General features: G+C 50.5%; 1 protein-coding gene across 3 annotated transcripts in view; it reads left to right on the top strand.

Moving 5' to 3' along the window:
- ADGRB1 (adhesion G protein-coupled receptor B1) overlaps nucleotides 1–19,749 on the top strand; it is a 321,100-nt gene that overhangs the window by 56,350 nt on the left and 245,001 nt on the right. The gene's annotated exons all lie outside the window — the stretch shown is intronic.

Below are 19,749 nucleotides of genomic sequence, written 5' to 3'. Positions count from 1 at the left end.
CTCTGAACCCCCCCACACCCCCAGCAGAGCTGCAAACTCAGAGGCTATGCATCAAAATGACTTTGGCACAGATAATACGGTTAATAGCTGATCTGCTCTTTTGACGTATATAAAGGAGACACACAAAGGCACTAGGCTCATCTCCTCCTGCCTCCTAGGAGGTGGAAAAGGGCCCTGACAAGGTGTCTCAGTCTTTTGCCATTAACACACAATTGTTGCCTGAAAGGAACAAAGGTCTCCTGCTTCAAGTCAATGCAGGGGACTGGCTTCTTTCAACTTCAAGCACTTAACCGTTCTAAACCTCAGTTACTTATCTGTAAAATGGGCACAATGAGCCACAATCATTTCCGTCACATGAAGTAAGATCTATAGATAAACCCTGCCTCCGAATGTTCCACTTTTGGACTGAACGGGAGAAGGAGCTTCCCCATCTCCTATGACAGCTTGGTCCATAGTCAAGCAGATCTCACTGCTGGCAGACTGGAAAAGGCCTGTGCAGCCACCCCAGGCTGCAAAACCAACAGAGAGCATGACTCCAGTTAACAGGAAGGCGCTAAATTGACAAAGTAGAGTGTGGGGATGAAAGGTGCTACGTGCTCCATCGGGTTTTGCCTTGAACCAGCATGCAGATACCGGGAATGTCTTACACTGGGAGCAGTGGGCAACAGGTGAGGGCTGGCCTCATGTTTTGTGCAGCAAAGTGAATTATGCACACATCCGGGGCGCCCATGCAGTCGGCACGCGCATCCGCCCTCATCTGTCACCTCCCCTCCTCGTAAATCAGCCCCTCCTGCAATGTTGCTGCTCTCATCGGTGCTCTCAAAGTGAGCGCTGATGGATGAAGCCTCTGCAGTAGCTATACGTCCTGCACCTGTCTGCTCTCCTCCCACTCACAGCATCCCATGGGGTGGTGGGTCCTCCCTTGTGCCATGCCCCAATGAGACAGCTGTGCCCCGCGATGGGTGCAAGAAACACCCAACGGATATCCGGAGCTGCATCTGCTGCGGGCAATTCTTGACTGTGCCACGAGATGAGGGGCAGGAGTAGCTGCTCAGCATCTCCGAAAGGGTCCAATGTGTTCATGGGATGTACCCCCATGCGAGGGGGCTGGTAAAGTCTTCCGGGATGGGAGGACCTGTGTGCAAAACACCATGTGCCAGCGGTGGGGTGGTAGCGTGATGTGGCATCAGTGACACCAGGTCTTTGTCGGTGTTGCTAAGTAACAGCATGGCAAGGACTTGGATTTAAAATGAATGACCTGGCTTTTTATCCTAAGCTGCTCTGATTGGGCATCCTTAGACATATGCTTTCTGCTTGGCTGCCCAGTGCCTCCCCAAAATCCTTCTCTCCTGAGCATCCCTCTCTCTTCCAGGCAGGTCACCCTTATCTAAGTATGGACAGGACATTTCGCATGGTCCTGGCTCTTCTGCATGCTAGAGCCCAGCTTAGCCCCATGCCATGCATGGCTTTTGTCGCCTCAGGCAGCCTGGATGGACTCTAGACAACAAGGGCTTTCCCATGCAAATTGGCCAATATGGTGTATATCAACTGTAGGATCATAGAGAAGTAGGTAGGGACCTCCAAAGGTCATAGGGTCATAGGGTCTGTAGAGTCATAGAGAAGCAGGACAGGTAGGGACCTCCAAAGGTCATCTAGTCCAACCCCCTACCTGAGACAGGGTCTTCCTTATTCAAACCATCTGGTACAAACCCTCTTAATAGAGCTACCATCCACCCCGACGCAACCCAACGTATAACATCCGAACCTGCCACAGGTAATGCGGGGGGACCCCAGCAGCCAGTATCCTGCTTCTATAAAAAGTTGTTAAGATATGGCTCAAGAGACCCCAGATAGAGGGCCATGCTGCCCTCTACAAAGGAAGGCAACCCTCCCCCTTACCCAGTCCATACCAGTTTGATCAGGGGGTAAAATTCCCTCTTGACCCCAAATAGGGTGATCAGTCTGACCCTGAGCAGAAGGGCCAGATCCTCTCACCAGGACCCTCCGGCAGGAGCATTAGCACATCCCAGTCAAATCCCCAGCTTTCCCCCAATGCACCTGAGGAAGGCTTAAAAGCAAAAAAAAATCCCAAAACGCTGATATAGGAGAAAGGGAACAGGGGGGAGGATTCCCCCCCAGCCCCAGGTGACACCCAGCAGAGCCCAGAAGCATGGGAAATCTCCATAGCAGAGCATGGGCATTGCTATGCCTATGTTGCCTCCGACGGGTAGCTGTCCAAGAAAGCCATTTCCTTATTGCCCTATATGACTGTAGCTTACAAGTGTCTGGCATAGAGTTATCCAAAGGGAAAACATACCCTGCTATAAGGCTGTCCCAGTGTACATTGCACCGAGCTAAGTGCCATCTGCCAGCACCCATCCCAGCGTAGCCACTTGCTCCATGCCAGCAGGCCGTTGTCATCTCTTCCCATCCCCAGAGATCAAGTGCTGTAATGGTGCTGACTGCACACTTACCCCAGGAGAGCTGGTTGTCTGTCTGCTCTGGACATTGGTATAATTTATAAGCATGTGCAAACCTGATTTAAGTCACACCGATGTTAACCTGTTGTGTGTCCACACCCATGGGTTTCACACCTGGATTTTCTCCCAGTTTGGCTGGAGGAGTGTCAGCAAGCCACTTTGTGTCAGAGGTTTTATGCTTCGGATACCCCTCTTCTAGTCAATGCAGGGGACCGGCTTCTTTCAAAATCAAGCACTTACTGTTCTGGACCTCAGTTTTCTTATCTGTAAAATGGGCACAATGAGCCACAATCATTTCTGTCACATGGAGTCAGACCTACAAATAAGCCTTGCCTCTGAATAGGTCAAGCATGATCAAGCATCGCTTGATTTGACCTGGGACGATGGAGCCAGACGATGGAGGTTGAATGGATGTTGTATTGTACAAAGCTGTCAGCGCAATTCGGATCCTTTCTTTCTGGAAAGTACCTTTATCCCCCCCGTGACATCCTGTGTGATTTGCCAGCCTGGGGTGCAGGGCTCTGCTCCTCGGCACTTGTTTAGGTGAAGCCCTTGTTGGCTGTTTTTCCACGTCAGAAATGAACCTCTTGGTTTATAATTACATTCTTGAATTGATTTTCCATTTATATGACATGGTAAATACAGTGCATCAAATGGGGGCAGGTGCAGGGGTGGGCTTGTCGTTACAACAGGAGAGTGGCAATTAGGACACCTGGGGTCCACTTTGGGCTCTGCCACTGATTCACTCGTGTGACCCTTGGTGAATCACCCGATCCTTTGCTGCCTCAAAGAGTGAAATCCTTCAGCAAAGCCCCATGGGATGGGCATAAGAGGCTCTACTGGCCTTAACACTCAGGATGCTACATGATAGCTGTGAGCAGGGGGCTGGGACGCTGTGGGTCTGGTGGCCTGTAGGACTATGTGGGGACAGAGGCACCTCCCAGCAACCCTCCAGCACCTTGCGGATGATAAAGTAAAATAATATGGAGGGAACCTGTGCAGAAATCATCTGAAATGAAAAGCAGGTGGAGGAATGAGGCAGGGCCCGGGGGCGTAGCTCAGGGCACCATCCATTGCCAGCATTAAATAGGCTGGTAAGCAACAAGCAAGAATCTCATCCTGGAGAGGACCGGGCCATGCCCGAGCTCTGTTATTGGATGAGACAAGGTTTTCATGTGGGAGCAAACGATGCCGTATTTTTTCCATCTGCTTTTCCCAGGCTGAGTTGTGGCTGCTGTCAGCGCCGGGGGGGAAAATTCAGGCTGCAGCTCTGGAGTAGAGAGGAAGAAGCTTTTGTTGCAGAGGGCCCAACTCTGCTTGGGCCCCTGGGGATTTGGGCATTTGCCTCTTGGAGCTGTGCAGAAAGTGCCCAATCCTGCAGCACTGGAGGCAGCGGGAACAGGAGCGGAGCCCAAGTGATGGGCAATGCACTGTGCAGAGAACATGTCTCCCTTGGCAGATAAGGAAAAGGTCCTGCTAACGTCCCGGGGAGTGGATCCGTGTCTCGGGAAGTGTGCTGCCTCGGTTACTCGAGCTGCCTTCTCCTGCAGTGAGCTCTCTAAACTCCTTGCATCTCCATCCCCACTGCTGTAAGACAGGCTGGGGTAATGCTACGTCCTGGTGCCTGGTGCAGGGGTGAGTACTGTGAACCCAAATCGAGTAGCGCTGGGGAACCTGGAGGAAGCTGGCAGATGGACAACACAGGATTGTTCCTGGGGAAGACCAGGGTGAGGGAAGTAATAGGTGGTGTGGATGGGTCAAACCCAGCGCCTGCTCAGGCCTGGATGCAGCACACAGGGTTGTATTGATAGCTACACCCAGCTCAGAGAGAGCGTTCAAGGCCAGGCACGAAAAAAGAGGAATCATCCCCTGGTTTATTTTACAGAGAGGTAAACTGAGGCACGGAGAGGTTAGATGACTTTCTCAAAGGTGTGTGTTCAGCCAAGAAAGGACACCCAGGTCTCCAGACTCTCCCGTTCCCCATCACATTCGGTTTGAGGGTTTCAAAGGGAAGTGCATTCGGCCTCGTTTGCTGACTGAAGTGGGTGGGATGGTGCTGGGATTGTACTGGTGGGACTGGTGCCATTGGGGTCAAGAGAGATCCAATCCCTTGCTGAGAGGTGGGGAACCTGCAGGGGGGCTGCAAAGAGGATGGAGCTGGGCTGGTTTCCGTGGGAGCAGATGTCAGGACAAGGAGCAATGGGCTCAAGCTGCAGCAAGGGAAGTTGAGGTTGGATGTTAGGAAAAAACTTTCTCATGAGGAGGGTGCTGAAGCACCGGACCAGGTTACCCAGAAAGGTGGTGGGATCCCCATCCTTGGAGGTGTTTAAGACCTGACTGGACAAAGCCTTGGCTGGGATGATGTAGTTGGGACTGGTCCTGCTTGGAACAGGAGGTTGGACTAGATGTGACCTCCTGAGCTCCCTTCAATCCTCATTTTCTATGAGTCTGTGATTCTAAGTCTGGGTCCAGCTCTGAGCTGCAAAGCATCTGTTGTCCCGGAGACATGTCTCATCCAGAGTCTTTGAATTTGGGGTGTGTGAGGAGCCCCGATGCAATCAGCACCACTTAGTTTGAAGTATCAAGGCCTATTCCCCCCCCACTCTCGCAGTGTTGCTGGCATGCATGCCATTGCACCAGGACTATGTTGGTCCTGGTAAGGTTTGCAAAGTTGCTCCCGGTATGAAAGTCTTTCTTTGAAAAGTATCACTTGAAAAGCCGACAAATTGTCTTCCGGCAGCTTTGGTGCCACGACACTTGGCAGAAAGAACGCGTAACGCAGAAGAGACTAAGCCATTCATTTATGTGCAGAATAATTGGAGGTTATTAACCAGTTAATTAATAAAGATTAGATGGAGTGGTAGGGGAGTCTGAATACACTTGGCAGAGTTTGTAATTACTGTATTATAAAGGATTTATAAATCAAAAGAAGAAGAACAGGAAATGAAGTCAAATTGATTAACAGGGAACAAAAGAGAGAGACAAATAAGCAAGACAGTTCAATCCTTTAATGGAGAAAATGAAGAACTACCCTCCAACCAACTTCAGTGGTCTGAACGGGGCATCCAAAAAACTGCAACCAGTTATTTTAGACAAGCACATGTGCTGCTGCACTGAAGGCACGTCTACACGTTCATTAATGAGCAGTAGTTACTGGAAGCAACACTCATGGCAGAGTGGATATCTTTTATTAGACCAACTAGATTTTTGCCAAAAAAAATGTTGTTGTACTTCCTTAATGAAGTACTAACTATTGCGCAGTAACTATAGTTACTGCAAAGTAGCGCTGGCACATGGGGTTTTTGTGATGCTTACTGCTCAGTAGACTAATGCTACCGTGCCGTAGTGTATTACCACAGGTTTTGACCTGCACACTACTGCCCAGGGTTATTAGGCTACTGCGCAGTAAGTGTCTCATGTAGACGCACCCTGCAAGATTTAAAGTGGCGTGACCGGGTTGATAGGATCTTTGGTGGACAACGTTAACAATAGTGGTGATAACCCAACTTTGCCTCTCACAAACAGTTGCCACAATCAGATCTCGAAACGTTTTGGGACAAGCCATGACTTAACAGTGATGTCTTTCACAGGATTTTAACGACCATGGGGAAAAAAGGAGGTGTAGACAGTAGGGCTGTGAGAAATTTTGCCACCAGTTTTGTTTCGATCTGTTTCGAGGTCGAAACAGCAAAATCGAAATGAAACAGATATGGTCGAAACAGCCTCGAAACAAAACGAGGCAAGTTGAAACATTTCGCCGTTTCGACGCTGCTTTGACGTTTCGTCCATAGGCTATAATGGGGAAGGTTGAAACAGCCTATAGCTTTGTAATTTCTGGCCAGATTTGGGCAGAACTTGCAGAAATGGAGAGTTCGAGAGAGTCCAGAGAAGGGCTAACCATATGATCAGAGACTTGCACAGCAAGCCGTATGAGGAAAGGCTGAGGGACCTGGGACGACTCAGCCTGAAAAAGAGAAGGCTGAGAGGGGACTTGGTCACAGTCTGGATGCCCTAGTTGTGATGTAGTTTTTCCTAATGTTGAGCCTGAAATGATCTTCCAGGAGTTTGTGACCATTATTCCTAGTTTTCCCCAAGGGTGCCCTGGTGAACAATTGTTCACTGAGCCCTAGATATACGTTTCTGATGTAGCGGTGAGCTGCTACCAAGTCCCCTCTCAGCCTTCTCTTTTTCAGGCTGAAGAGTCCCAGGTCCCTCAGCCTTTCCTCATAAGGCTTGCCATGCAAGTCTCTGATCATACAAGTACCCTTTCTCTGGACTCTCTCAAGCTTTACCATGTCCTTGTTACGGTGCAGAGCCCAGAACTGGATGCAGTCCTCCAGCTGTGGTCTCACCAGTGCTGAGAAGAGCCGAGGAGAGTGGGAGAATCACTTCTTTGCAATGGTTTTGCTGGAGATACATCAACTGATGCATGCCAGCGTGTTGTTGGCCCTGCTGGCTACAGCATCGCACAGCTGGCTCATGTTCATACGGTCAATTATTACCCTCAGGTCTTGGTGACAAGTGATGGGGGATTTTCAGTCCCACTGCCTGATGAGAGGCAGCAGTTGCACAAGCACCCGTGACACGACTTATGCCTGTCAGCAGCCAGGGGTGCAGGGCCCCAGAAGCCCCCTGCACCGATCTCCTCCACACCTGGCAGGTGTCGTGGCTGCAGCAGGGCCTAGCACCCAGGCCTGCAGTATTTCCCTCCCCCCTTCAAATTTTGTAGTTTCATAGTTTCATAGTTGGTTGGGTCAGAAGGGACCTGAGCAGATCATCAAGTCTGAACCCCTGCCATGGGCAGGAAAGAGTGCTGGGGTGAAACAACCCCGGTGAGATGTTCATCCAGCCTCCTTTTGAAGACCCCCAGGGTAGGAGTGAGCACCACTTCCCTTGGAAGTTGGTTCCAGATCCTAGCTGCCCTGACAGTGAAGTAGCGCCTCCCGATGTCTAGTCTGAATCTACTCTCCATCAATTTATGGCCGTTATTCCTTGTAACTCCCAGTAGTGCTCAGGGGAACAGGGACTCTCCCATTGCCTGCTGGTCTCCCTTGGCTAGTTTATCGACAGTCACCAGATCCCTCTCAGCCTTCTCTTGTGGAGGCTGAACAGGTTCAGGTCCCGTCGCCTCTCCTTGTAGGGCCTGCCCTGCTGCCCCCTGACCATGCGGGTGGCCTCCTCTGGACCCTCTCCATGCTGGCCACATCCCTCCTGAAGTGCGGCGCCCAGAACTGGACACAGTACTCCACCTGCGGCCTGACCAGTGTCGCGTAGAGGGGGAGGATCGCCTCCTTGGCCCTGCTCGAGATGCATCTGTGGATGCATGACAAGGTGCGGTTGGCCTTCCTGACTGCGTCCCCACACTGTCGGCCCATGTTCATTGTGGCATCAATAATGACTCCAAGATCCTTTTCTGCCTCTGCGCTGACGAGAAGGGAGTTCCCCAGCCTGTAGGTCTGCTGCTGGCTCTTCCTCCCCAGGTGCAGCACCTTGCACTTGTCAGTGTTGAAACCCATCCTGTTCTCATCCGCCCACCCCTGGAACCTGTCCAGATCCAATTGCAGCCTGTCCCTTTCCTCTAGCGTGCCCACATCTTAGTGTCATCTGTGAATTTAAACAAGGTGCTTTTCACCCCCTCGTCCAAGTTGCTGATGAAGATGTTGAACAGTGTGGGCCTGAGGACTGAGCCCTGGGGGACCCCACTGCCCACATCCCTCCAGGTCAAATAAAACCCGTCCACCACCACTCTCTGGGTGCGGCCCTCCAGCCATTTAGCATCCCATCTGGCTGTGTAGGTGTCGATGCCACAGTCCCCTAGTTTTTTAATGAGAATGAGGTGAGAGACAGTTTCGAAGGCCTTCCTGAAGTTGGGAAAGACTACGTCCACTGCTACTCCTGCATCCAAGGATTTTGTGACCTGGTCATAGAAGGCCACCAGGCTGGTCTGACAGGACCTGCCTCGAATGAACCCATGTTGGTTGCCCCTAAGCAGACACTCCCCTGTTTGCCCCTCACAGATGTGTTTTTGGATAATTTTCTCAAAGACCTTCCCCAGGACCGAGGTAAGACTAACGGGCCTATAGTTTCTTGAAAATGGGGACCACACTGGCCCTTTTCCAGTCTTCTGGCACCATACCAGAGCACCACGAGTGCTTGTACAGCCGTGCCAGGGGTCCTGCAATGACCTCTTCTAATTCCCTCAGCACCCTGGGGTGGAGATCGTCAGGACCTGCTCATTTGAACACGTCCAGTCCCTCCAGAAGTTCCCTGACTAGGTCCTCTCTGACCCTGGGCCTGGCTGCGCCTCCCCTGGGTCCGTTGGAAATCCCAGTGGGGGGGATGACACGGTCCCTGCTCCGAAAAATAGAAGCAAAGAAATTGTTAAAGAGATTAGCTTTGCCGTCTGATATGACCACCAGATTTCCAAGCGTGTCTTGCAGAGGCCCCATGTTACCCGGTACCTTCTTTTTACCCACCAGGTATTTAAAAAAGGACTTCTTGTTGTCCTTGATCCGGGTCGCTAGTCCCAGTCCCATCTCCATCTTGGCCTTCCTAACAGCCCCCTACAATCTCAAGCCAAGGAGGTAAAAAAGCAGGCAGTAGTCAAACCTACAATCTTCTCATCTGTAGTCAGACACGTTACCCATTGCATCACTGGCCCAAGCTTACCTGTGCTTCCCCCAAGACTGACACAGTTGCACAAGCAACTGGTTTTTCACCAGTCCCAAGGGGCGCCCCTGCCCATTACTGGACAGGGAATCCCGGGTGAGGGAGATCCCTTACCCTCCATCAATGCTGACCTCGTGAAGGAACACCTTGAGAGGTTGGATACCTTCAAGTCAGCCGGCCCTGACGGTTTACACCCCAGGGTACTCAAGGAGCTGGCGAGCATCATAGCCCAGCCCCTGGCACAGATCTTCAAGCACTCCTGGTGCTCCGGTGAAGTGCCCGAAGATTGGAGGAAGGCTGATGTGGTGCCTATCTTCAAGAAAGGAGGAAAGTGGATTCAACAAACTACAGGCCCATCAGCCTGACCTCTATCCTGGGGAAGGTCTTAGAAGAGATTATCAAAGAGACCATTCTGGATAAACTGATTGATGGCAACATCCTGAGGGATAGCCAGCATGGTTTTGTTGTGGGTAGGTCTTGCTTGACCAATCTTATTTCCTTTTATGACCAGGTGACCTATCACTTGGACAAGGGGGAAGAGATTGATGTCATATATCTTGACTTTAATCTGGTGTCCCATGATCACCTCTTGGCAAAACTGGCTAACTGCAGCCTCGACCTCACCACGATCTGCTGTCTGAGGAATTGGCTCTGTGGTCAGACCTAGACAGTGGTGGTTGACAAAAGTCAATCGTCATGGTGCCCTGTGACCAGCGGGGTCCCTCGAGGCTCTATCCTTGGATCCATATTGTTCAGCATCTTCATTAATGATGTGGACACTGGTATCAGAAGCGGACTGGTCAAGTTTGCTGACGACACCAAACTCTGGGGTAAAGCGTCCACACCTGAGGACAGGAGGGCGATCCAGGCTGACCTTGACAGGCTCAGGAAATGGGTGGATGAAAACCTGATGCAGTGACCCTTTACTGCCTGAAGCATTTCAGGGGCCAGTCCTGAGCATTCATAAAACTCAACAAAAAGTTGGGGGTTCTCAGCCCTGCTTCAGATTTGGCCAAGGTAACCTTTTTCATTCATACTCAGACTCACAACTACGAACTTTATGGCTAAGAGGCAGCCGAACACAAAGCAACAGGGAGCAAACTGAGCTCTGTGTTCGGCTGCCTTCATATCCAGATGTTGATCTGTCTGTTCATCTGCTGGCTTAATGGGTATAAGACTAGATTGGATCTAAGGAGGACCAGGCTTTTAGATCCAGCTCCTGTCACTGCTGGTTGTGGTCAAGGCGCTTCACTTCCCTGTGCCTCAGTTTTCCCATCTGTAACAGGGGGATAATATGACTGACCTCCTTAGTAAAGTGCCTGCAGATCTGCTGATGCTGGATACTGTTACCTGTATTTCATGTAGCTGGATCCATGAGATAACATAGTCTTGTGTCACTACATATCTAGGTTGGACTACTAGCAGGCGTTCACTGTTGCCTAAAAGTGTGAGGCTCTCCGGCGTAAAACAAGGGGGAGATTATCAAGTTTCGATGAGGGTGACTAGCTCTCCTTAACTTTCTGTGGAGAGCTGATGTGTAATCGAGAGCTTGCATCCTGGAACGACTCACCTGCAGATTACCTTTGGAAGTGATAGTCAGCTCATCCTCTTATGTAGACCGGCTGCTAGAGGGGGACTCAGACCTCTGCTGTCCTAGCACAGGTGATGAGTACTACCCCAGCCAAGTATTCATCCCTTTGGACAGTGGGGCCTGTGCATTTTCACAAGATTTTAGATATTTTGTGTATTTATTGTGTGCATTTTCACAAGGCATTGTGTATTCTTCTGTGTTTTCACAAGAATCACCTGTCGTAGAAGCTGAGCTCCTGGAGGGGTGTATAGTCTGCCCTGTCCCATTCACCCTCACCCCCTAGTGTGGAGCTTCATCTTCCATACTAACTTATTCATACTCCCCCCCAGATCCAGCCTTGCAGCTATCTCTCTTCATCGGGTGCTGCATTGCCCAGCTCTGGTCCCACTGCAGTATTCTGCACTGGAAGAGCGGCATGAAGCAAATGATGCATAACTAGCTTGTGTGTAAAGAAGAGATGAGGAGGTCCTACCTCCTGGTCTCTGAGGGTCCTTGGTTTGTCATTTGCCCTCCAGTATGAGGGGCTGAGGTCGGTGAGGATGCCAAGCTGGACACCACGTGATGAGTCGGGGGTGGTTGGGTGCGATCCCTTGGAGGGCACCGCTCCACCATGCACGCTGTCGGGTCCTCTGCATTTCCTTCAGACTCTTTTCCTCTCCCAGTTTGCTCTTGCAGTGTGTCTGTCGGCCTGGGCTGTTTCAAAAGGCGTCTCCCAGCTCTGCATTTTCCTCGGAGTGGTTTTGTTTCAAAGAAAGAAACACAAAAATGCATGCAGTGCCTTCCAACAAGGGGCTGAAGAGCTGAGCCCAAGGCAGATCCCATTATCTCTGGGGCTCATTTGTTTTCTGGGGTAAAAGTATTTCTTAGTAGGTTTCCAGTGGGACGTCTGCATTGATTGGAGTGAATCCCAGGTGCTGATTGGTTATCGACTGCTAAGAAGTGACTGATTCCCTGGTCCTGAATCCCAAGGAGGAAAGAAAGGGGCCAATAAAAATGACTCTTGGTGGGGACTGTTGATTACGGTTTATAATTGATCTTTGTCACAGCCGTATTGACTGCTTTGTTAGATCATTAATTGCCCTTGGCTTCGCTCCAGGCCATTACCTAACGAAGTTGTCGTTAGCTCTTGGTAAATGGCTGTTCTTTTGCTGGGATTATTGCCCTGAATACTCAGATTCCCCTAAATCCCAGAGAAACTATCCCAGCACATCGCTCTCCGCTTCCTCTCTGCTCGTTGATGGGCTTTTGACTTCTGCTGGACCGTGGCTTTTGCTGGGGGCAGCTGCAGCCCAGGACGTGGAGCTTTTTTTCTCCCCTTCCCTGGTCTGGGCTCATCTCCAGAAAGGACCGGTGTCTGTCAAATCATGGGTCCTCGGCTAAATTGATAGCGCTTGGTGATCTTCAACAGAGCTATGTTTGTCTTTCAACAAATGAACTGGCCCATCAAGCGGTTAGGGTGCTTGAAAGAGGTGATAGAAAGGCATCAGAAAGGCCAAAGGGAGCCGAGCTGCCTTATTCGATGTATCCCGGCTCCAGCCTAAGGCCGCAGAGATGAGTTCCCTCCCTGTGTCCCGTCCTTTTATTGCTCCTTTGAGTCTCTCAGCAATGGGGTCAGTCCTACGTACCATATTTTCATGTTAATTTAACGATGTGCCTGGCACCCCTGAAATGCACCATCAACCACAGACCTCTCTTTCTGCATTGACCTGGGCAGCCATGAAAAAAATTATGTGTCTCTAAAACCTCAGTGCAGCAACCATTTATAGGTACCATCTTCTTTCTCCAAATGCATTTTTCTTTCCAAATGCTTTGGAAGGATTTGGGCAACCAGCTTTTACATTAAAACAACAAGCATTATACCGTCAACCCTGACACAACCCAACGTATAACATCCGAACCTGCCACAGGTAAAGCAGGGGGCCCCCGCCGACCAATATCCTGCTTCTATAAAATGTTGTTAAATGATGCCCAAGAGACCCCAGATAGAGGGCCACGCTGCCCTCTACAAAGAAAGGTGTTTTTCTGGATATACTATATAAACAACTTCAAGCCACTCTTGAAGAAAGACGGAAAGGGTTTCCCCCCACTCTTCTTTATGGCAACTTCAAGGACTTGCAGACTGCTAGCATGCCCCTTCTTGAAACATCTTTTCTGCATGCCCAGCTCCTTCAGCCCCCCTTCATATGACTCAATTTCCAAGCCCTTTCTCAACTTTGTTGCCTGCCTCTGGACCCGCTTTATCTTCTGCATGCAAAATGTGGAGCCCAGAATAGCACACCGGACCCCAGGTGAGGCCGAAGCAGTGCTGCGTAGAGGCGCTATCCCCCCTCCTGTGTCTTGCACCTAGAGGCCTCATTTTCAGAGCCGTGTCTTCAGACAAATTTGAGCTGCGTGATTATGGTAACACTTATCCTTGGAAGTAGGGAAAGAAAGAGGCCGGAGGTCTGGGTTCAGCAAAGCCTTGCTTGTGAGACCCCCTCCCGGGGAAGGGTCACAGGTAACCGAGGTCTGTGCAGGCTGGTGCTCGGTGCTGCTGTCCTCTCACGGCTCGTTAGCGAGGCGGAGAGCCCAGGGTGATCAGCTGTGCAGCGGGCGTCCTCCGAGGAGACATGGTGGAGTTGAATCTGGTTTTCTCTGAGGGGGTGCAGACACCCCCTGGCTTGCTCCTATTGGGTACAGGGGGGTAAAAAAGAAAATGCCAGGTGCTGGATGCTTTGATCATTAAAGCAATGCGAGGGGCTGAACAAGCACAAAGGAGTTAGCCCTGGTCGAGTTCCCACCTGGAGTTGCCTGTTACATCCATGTGCATTTCCCCGGAGACCCAGGTTTAAATCCCTTTCTGATTGCTTTAACTGGTTTATGTGCAATGTCTGTCCCTGGCTCGGGGGACAGATTGAGTGAGCATTGGCACTGGTGCAACGGCTGACTTTTGCAGACAAGGGAGCCTGGCTCAATGCACCAGCCAAGGTTTTCAAAGACTTCCCTGCGTCTCCGTCTGGGGGAGACTGGTTTGAGAGGCTCTACGGAGGCCCGGTTTTCACATCGTGCTTGTCCTCTCTGGATATCTGCTCTCCGTTAGAAAGGAGCCCATGGCTGCAAAGGGGACAGGAGAGCTGGGCATGGACCTGGTATGGTGCTGTTCACTATGGTATTAGTTCATATGGTATTAGTTCACTAACCATGGGGTTAAATGCTTTGTGAAAAAGGCTCAAGACCCACTTGCTTCCCTGCTTCCTTCCCTGCTTGGACTCCCAGCCCCTATTTGTACCCCAGCCTGGACTTGTGGGCTCTTCTTGATGCCCTCCCACATCTTTTCTATGGTCACTCCATCCCGGATGGTGACCTACGTGCAGGTCAAGGTGAGCATCCCCTCAGTACTGGAGTCCAAGGCTGGTTACTGCTACATCTAGTTTCTTTCAGATCTCCTATGCTGCATGGGCCGCGGGTTTCTCTCTCTGTCTGTCTATCTCTCCCACACACGCACTGTTCGGTCCCTAGATTGTGACTCTCTCCTGTTTCAGACATATGTCACCGAGCACTGATACCACCCTACAGCTTAAAATGTGCCAGTTTTTACCTCGTCAATCCTCTGACAATAGCAAGGAGCCTGTGCGCCGTCTGTCTGCTTAACGGCATTTATCCAGATACGCTGCAGACACACAAACCCCCAGAGAACCGAATGATCCAGCCTATTTTAGCCAATAATGTATTAGAGCAGCATCTTAGCATTGCACCAGCTTGGCTGCTTTATTGGCCGTGGCAGGCCTCTCTCTCTCGGTGGCTCTCTACTGACTTGATCTGCTTTGCAGTGAGCAAGGGTGGAAGTCAGCCTCGGGGAGCAGGGAAGTTTTGAGAGCATCTTCTGCTCAGAGCATCCCAAAGCACCTTATGAAGCAGCGAGCAAGATGCTGGCAGTGTCGTGGCGAGGGAAGGAGAACGAACAGGCAGCTCAGTGAAGCTGGTGCATTGCATATTCAAACTGGGTTTGCTCAGGATGGGGAACAAGGTCAGGATCTCATTGGGGTCTGATGATCTCAGCTCATTTCTGCATAGGCAGAAGGACCCTTCACCTCAGATTTCATTCGCCGGGTGTGTCATGTCCTTCTCCCCCCACGTCTCCGGTGCTGCACTGCAGTGTCAGCATTGGGTATAAGCCCAAGTCCTAGCAAGGGATTTGAATCTACCACCGGCGCAAGATAAATGCAGACCTAGATGCCAATGGTGCTGCAGTCCCCCTGGCATAGAGGTCTGAACAGTGGGGATTGCTGTCTGCACTCACAAGAAGGAGGAAATCCTGGAGAAGATGAAGCAGCCCTGTTGGTGGGGATGCCATTGGTTTCTTTGCTGGTCTCTTGTGGTTTGGGGGCGCCTGGCCCATCAAGACACTAAGGGGTTCAGGGTGGATGAAAATAGCTCCTTGCAGCTGAATCAGAGTTTCTCAGGGGGTAGGTTGCATTTTCAGGTGGGGGTCTGGCTTTGCACACCTTCAGTTTTAGCATAGGTTTTAGGTTAAATTAAGAGGATTTAAGCTGGTCCTACTGGTTTCCCTCCTGTCCCGGTGGAAAATGAGATGCCAGGGACTGGACCGCCACTCCTTTCCTCCATGTCTTTGCCCTGACACTTCACTCCAGTTCCCCGAGGATTCTGCAAACCCTCCCCAAACTTCGTCGAGTCAGAGGCAAGTGCCATCTTTGCCAGGAGCCTCGAAACCAAGAGATGCTCATTGCTCACTGCCCAAGTTTTCGTAAACTGGGCTGCTCACGCCTCACCTTGGCCTGAGTCTGTACAGATGTGGGCCCAGAGCTTTGCTCTGACCCCCCTGTTTCAAATCCACTTTACTCAAAGCCCAAACCCACCTGTGTTGGCTCAACTTCTGGGCCATGACCTAAGACCGGTCACTCCCAACCTCTTCAGCAGCTTGACCTCTTGAAATCTGCACCTGGCTCCAACTCCTGCATCCTGGGCACATCTTCAGGTTATGTTTTGAGGACAGCGCGAGTCTGCTTTGCAGCATCCGTATGAGGCAAACGGGGCCTATTCCTACACGCACTTGTCAGGCAAGAGTGGCAAAGCTCTTGGGCTCAATGAATGCAGGATCGTAGCCTGAAGCGGGAATGAATGATGGGGAGGGAGCACGTTGGGTACCCCCTTTGCATCAGGTCCTCGTGCTCTGTTGGCCATTGTCTTGTGTGCAGGGAGACCCTGAATGGAGCGATGCTCCGGGGGCGGAAAGCCCATTGTTTTATTAAAACATGAAGAGACAAAGGGAAAAATAAAAGGTAAAGGAGTTAAGTCGAACTGCCTGTTGTCATGGAGACGGTGTTGTCCCGGCATCTCCAATAGGAAAGCAGGGATCCCTTCTCCTCCCAACTTTGCCATTAGGTTTGTGTCATTTTCTGCACTGGGAGGAAACAAATAAAAGAGGGACCGAGATGCTCGTTGTTCCCTCCTGGTTCTTCTCTGTGCATTGGTCACAGCAGGTCTTCGTGGCAGGCATGGGGACCGAGATGCGGCTGTGAGCTGCTGGACCTCCCTGAGGTTGGCCAACTCTTCCTTGCATTTTCACCGCATCTATTTGGAGGGCTGAAGGGGCCCGTGGCAGCTCCATCTTCCTCTCTGGTGTCGGTGGGAGTGGGGAGAGCCCAGGCCTCATACCATCATGTCCTGAGTACGGTGGGTCAGCATGAGCACCTACTGCCTGTATCCTGCATGCCGGGCTGGGCTCACGATGCCGTGTCCCACCGGAGAGGTCTCCTTCCCCATATCCCTCCAGGAGTCCAGCGGAGGGCAACAAAAATGGTTCAGGGTTGGGGCACATGGAGGAGAGGCTGAGGGAATTGGGCTGATGTAGTTTGGAGAAGAGAAGACGGAGGGGGATTGAATAGCAGCCTTCACCTCCCTACAGGGTGGTTGCAAAGAGGATGGAGCTGGGCTGGTCTCAGTGGGGGCAGATGGCAGGACAAGGAGCAATGGGCTCAAGCTGCAGCAAGGGAAGTTGAGGATGGATATTAGGAGAAACTTTCTCATGGGAATGTAAGGCTGGAAGGGACCTCAGGAGACGATCCAGTCCATTCCCCTGCGCTGAGGCAGGATTCACACATCCAGGTCCTATCTTGGCCTCTCCTCATGGTCTCTATGTCTTTGTTCTGGGCCAGAGCAGGTTTGTTTCTTTTTTGAAAGGCAGGGTAGAATTGGCTTGTTTTCCCTAGATCAGCCCTCCCAAAGAGAGGCAAAAGGAAGGGCCAAAGGACGCGGAGAAACAAGACCAGGGAAGGGACTTAACAAAATCACATCCTTCCAGTGACTTGTGTGCAGGGAAAAAGTGAGGGAGCATTCGTGCTGAGGGAGGTGTTTGTAATACAGTGTTTTAACTCAGGATCAGCTTTGTCATCCAAGAAAAGGAAAAGCCTTGTGTCACCTGGAGTCGTTGGCTTTGGCATCCTCTGGACCCAAAGCACCAGAGACAGCAAGGAGGCAGCAAGGAGGCCCCGTTTAGCCACTTGGAAGAGACACTGAAGGGTTGTTCCTCCTAACAGAATAATAATCCTTGCAAAAGTCAAGGCTTTGTCAGTTTTAGATTGAAATGATTCCTCTGACAGCTCTTCTGCCTGGTCTCTCGGGAGGTTGTTCTGCAACATAGCAGACCAGTGCGATGCTTGAAAGCCAGGACTCCATGGATCTCATTATTAGTATTGGTCACACTTTAGAAGAGGACTGTAATTACATTATAGTTACATTGCAATTAAAGAGTAATTATACTGGGCTTGCTTCTCGGTAAGCAATTATTACAGACGGCTGTAATAAGAACAGTAACTGCGGCACCAAACTGCGTGTTGTTCATCATCTCGGTTGTCTTTATTCACAAAGGTTGGAATAGATTAAACACTTCAATGGATTATGTGTAGACTCCCCGTCCTTGGAAGTTTTTACGAGCAGGTTGAACAAAGATTTCGCCGGGCTGGTTTAGTTAGGGGTGATCCTGACTTGAGCAATTGCAATTCCTGAGGGCCTTGCTAGCCCAACCTGTTGTGCTTTGCAAGCGGTTACAACCCGGTAAACCCACCAAGACGCCGTTACGGTGCGTTATATTAGCTTGTAGTCATTACAGCTACCGGAAAGCATCACTGCGTTGTAATCCCTGCGGTTCCCAAATCATGAAATGGGACCTTGTCGTTTTTGGCTATCATTCATACTGCAGCACTGCTCAGAAAGGTGTCAGGATCAGGCCCTCCTGATAACAGCTAGTATCTCTGGTGCTGAGCGAGCAAGCCAGCCAGGGCACGTGCATAGGATGTGTCTCACATCTCATCCCTGTCTGAAATGAAGGAGGAGGTTCAAACCTCAGCCCTTACCTCCCTTTGCGACTGACATAAAACAGTTGTTGACTGAGCTGTATTAAAAAAAAAATCCTCTGAGCTTGCACAGAAACCCAGAGCTAACCCCTTCTCCAGCCTGGTAGGATCTCTGAGCTTGGCTGGATCCTTCAATTCTTCTTCTGCCTCCCTGGGGTCACAATCACAGACTGATCGTCATTAATGACATGCCTCTGTCTAGATTTTGAGTGGGCATGTATCAACCAAAGGGGTTGATCATGCAGACCCCGCAGCTACACATAGCATTTCTGATAAGGAGCTTCCCCCCAGGCTAGCGACAGATGTTACACACCATCTGGTATAAGGGGTCAGAAACCAGTTCAAATCTGTAACACAGCGGGGCTAGGGACAGAAGTTACACATAAACTGGTTTAAGTCATCAGAAATTGGTTTAAAGCTGTACTGGACCAGAAGTTCAGTGCACATCAACCAGGTTCAAAATGGCTGAAACTGGTTTAAGATAAACCTGATTGAATGGAGTATCAGACTGAACTGATTTAACTCCAACTGGTTTATAAAACTTCTGTCTCAGACCCCAAGGGTGATACAATATTAGGTCTCCATGTCTCTAACCTCGACCTTCAGGACTGTGGCCTTTCGGGGGTGAATGGTTGGGTTGGGACCCTTGTTAACGAGTGCCATCTTTATGTTGAATGGCTCCAATGCTTTTGTGTTACATTCAGACACTTTAGTAGGCAATTTTTACTCAGGAAAACCTGGAATCTGGAACATGGGGGTTTTGCCATTTACGATTACAACCCTTCATACAATGGAGGATACATACAGAATGGCCAGGGCTGCTCCTCTGTTCTTCCTATTACTATAGGAAGATGTTTGCTGCAGGTGCTGCGTTGTGTGAGGAGCCTACTCCCATCAGGGTACGTTGGGTGAGCCCTTAAGGAGGCTTAGTCAGGGAAAGGCCTTATTTCCGGGTTTTGGCTGGGCTTAGGGGCAAGCCAAGCGCCAAGATGCTCCAAGTGGGGCAGTTCGGGACCTGCACAGAGCCTCTAGTCCTCGGGGATCTTCAAAGCCAAATAGATAAGTGGGCAGTGAGATCACTGCTCCTGGGTTAGGTGGCAGCTGAGTGGGGATTTTTTTTGGATTGCGGGTTTGGACTTGGATGGCTCCCTTTTATGCCCTGATTTGTGTGCCTAAATCCCTAGTCCTCCACCTTTGGCTTTTGTGGTTCAGCTAAAGACCTTCATGACCCAAACATAGCTGAAAACCGACCCCTGCCCTATTGAGCTGACAAGCTAGGATCCATACTAGGTATAAAGTATCCACAACTTGAGCATCGGCTGCCAAAGCAAGCACACTGAAACCAAGGCAGCCTTTTCCCGACAGCCAGCTTCTTTGCAAGGGCTTTGCCTACCTGCGGCTACAGAGAGGCGTAAAGGATGTGAAGCGACAATTGTCTGGTTGGTTCTCTGAACTACACTGTCCACTTTGTTGGGAAGTGTTTTATGAATGCTTGATCTCCTGGAAGCAGACATACCCCCCCCAAAACAACAACAACAAAAAAAACAAAACAAAAAAACCCTGAACCAACAGTTACTTTCTGAATGATATTCACTTTCTGAATGATTTATGATTCACCAAAACAATTGCTTTGGGCAATTTTGCAAAACAGGAACTT

Source organism: Alligator mississippiensis, chromosome 3 (assembly GCF_030867095.1).
Source record: "Alligator mississippiensis isolate rAllMis1 chromosome 3, rAllMis1, whole genome shotgun sequence".
Taxonomy (NCBI): Eukaryota; Metazoa; Chordata; order Crocodylia; family Alligatoridae; genus Alligator; species Alligator mississippiensis.
The sequence above is the reverse complement of the archived record's forward strand: the minus strand, read 5'-3'. Positions and strand labels throughout refer to the sequence as shown.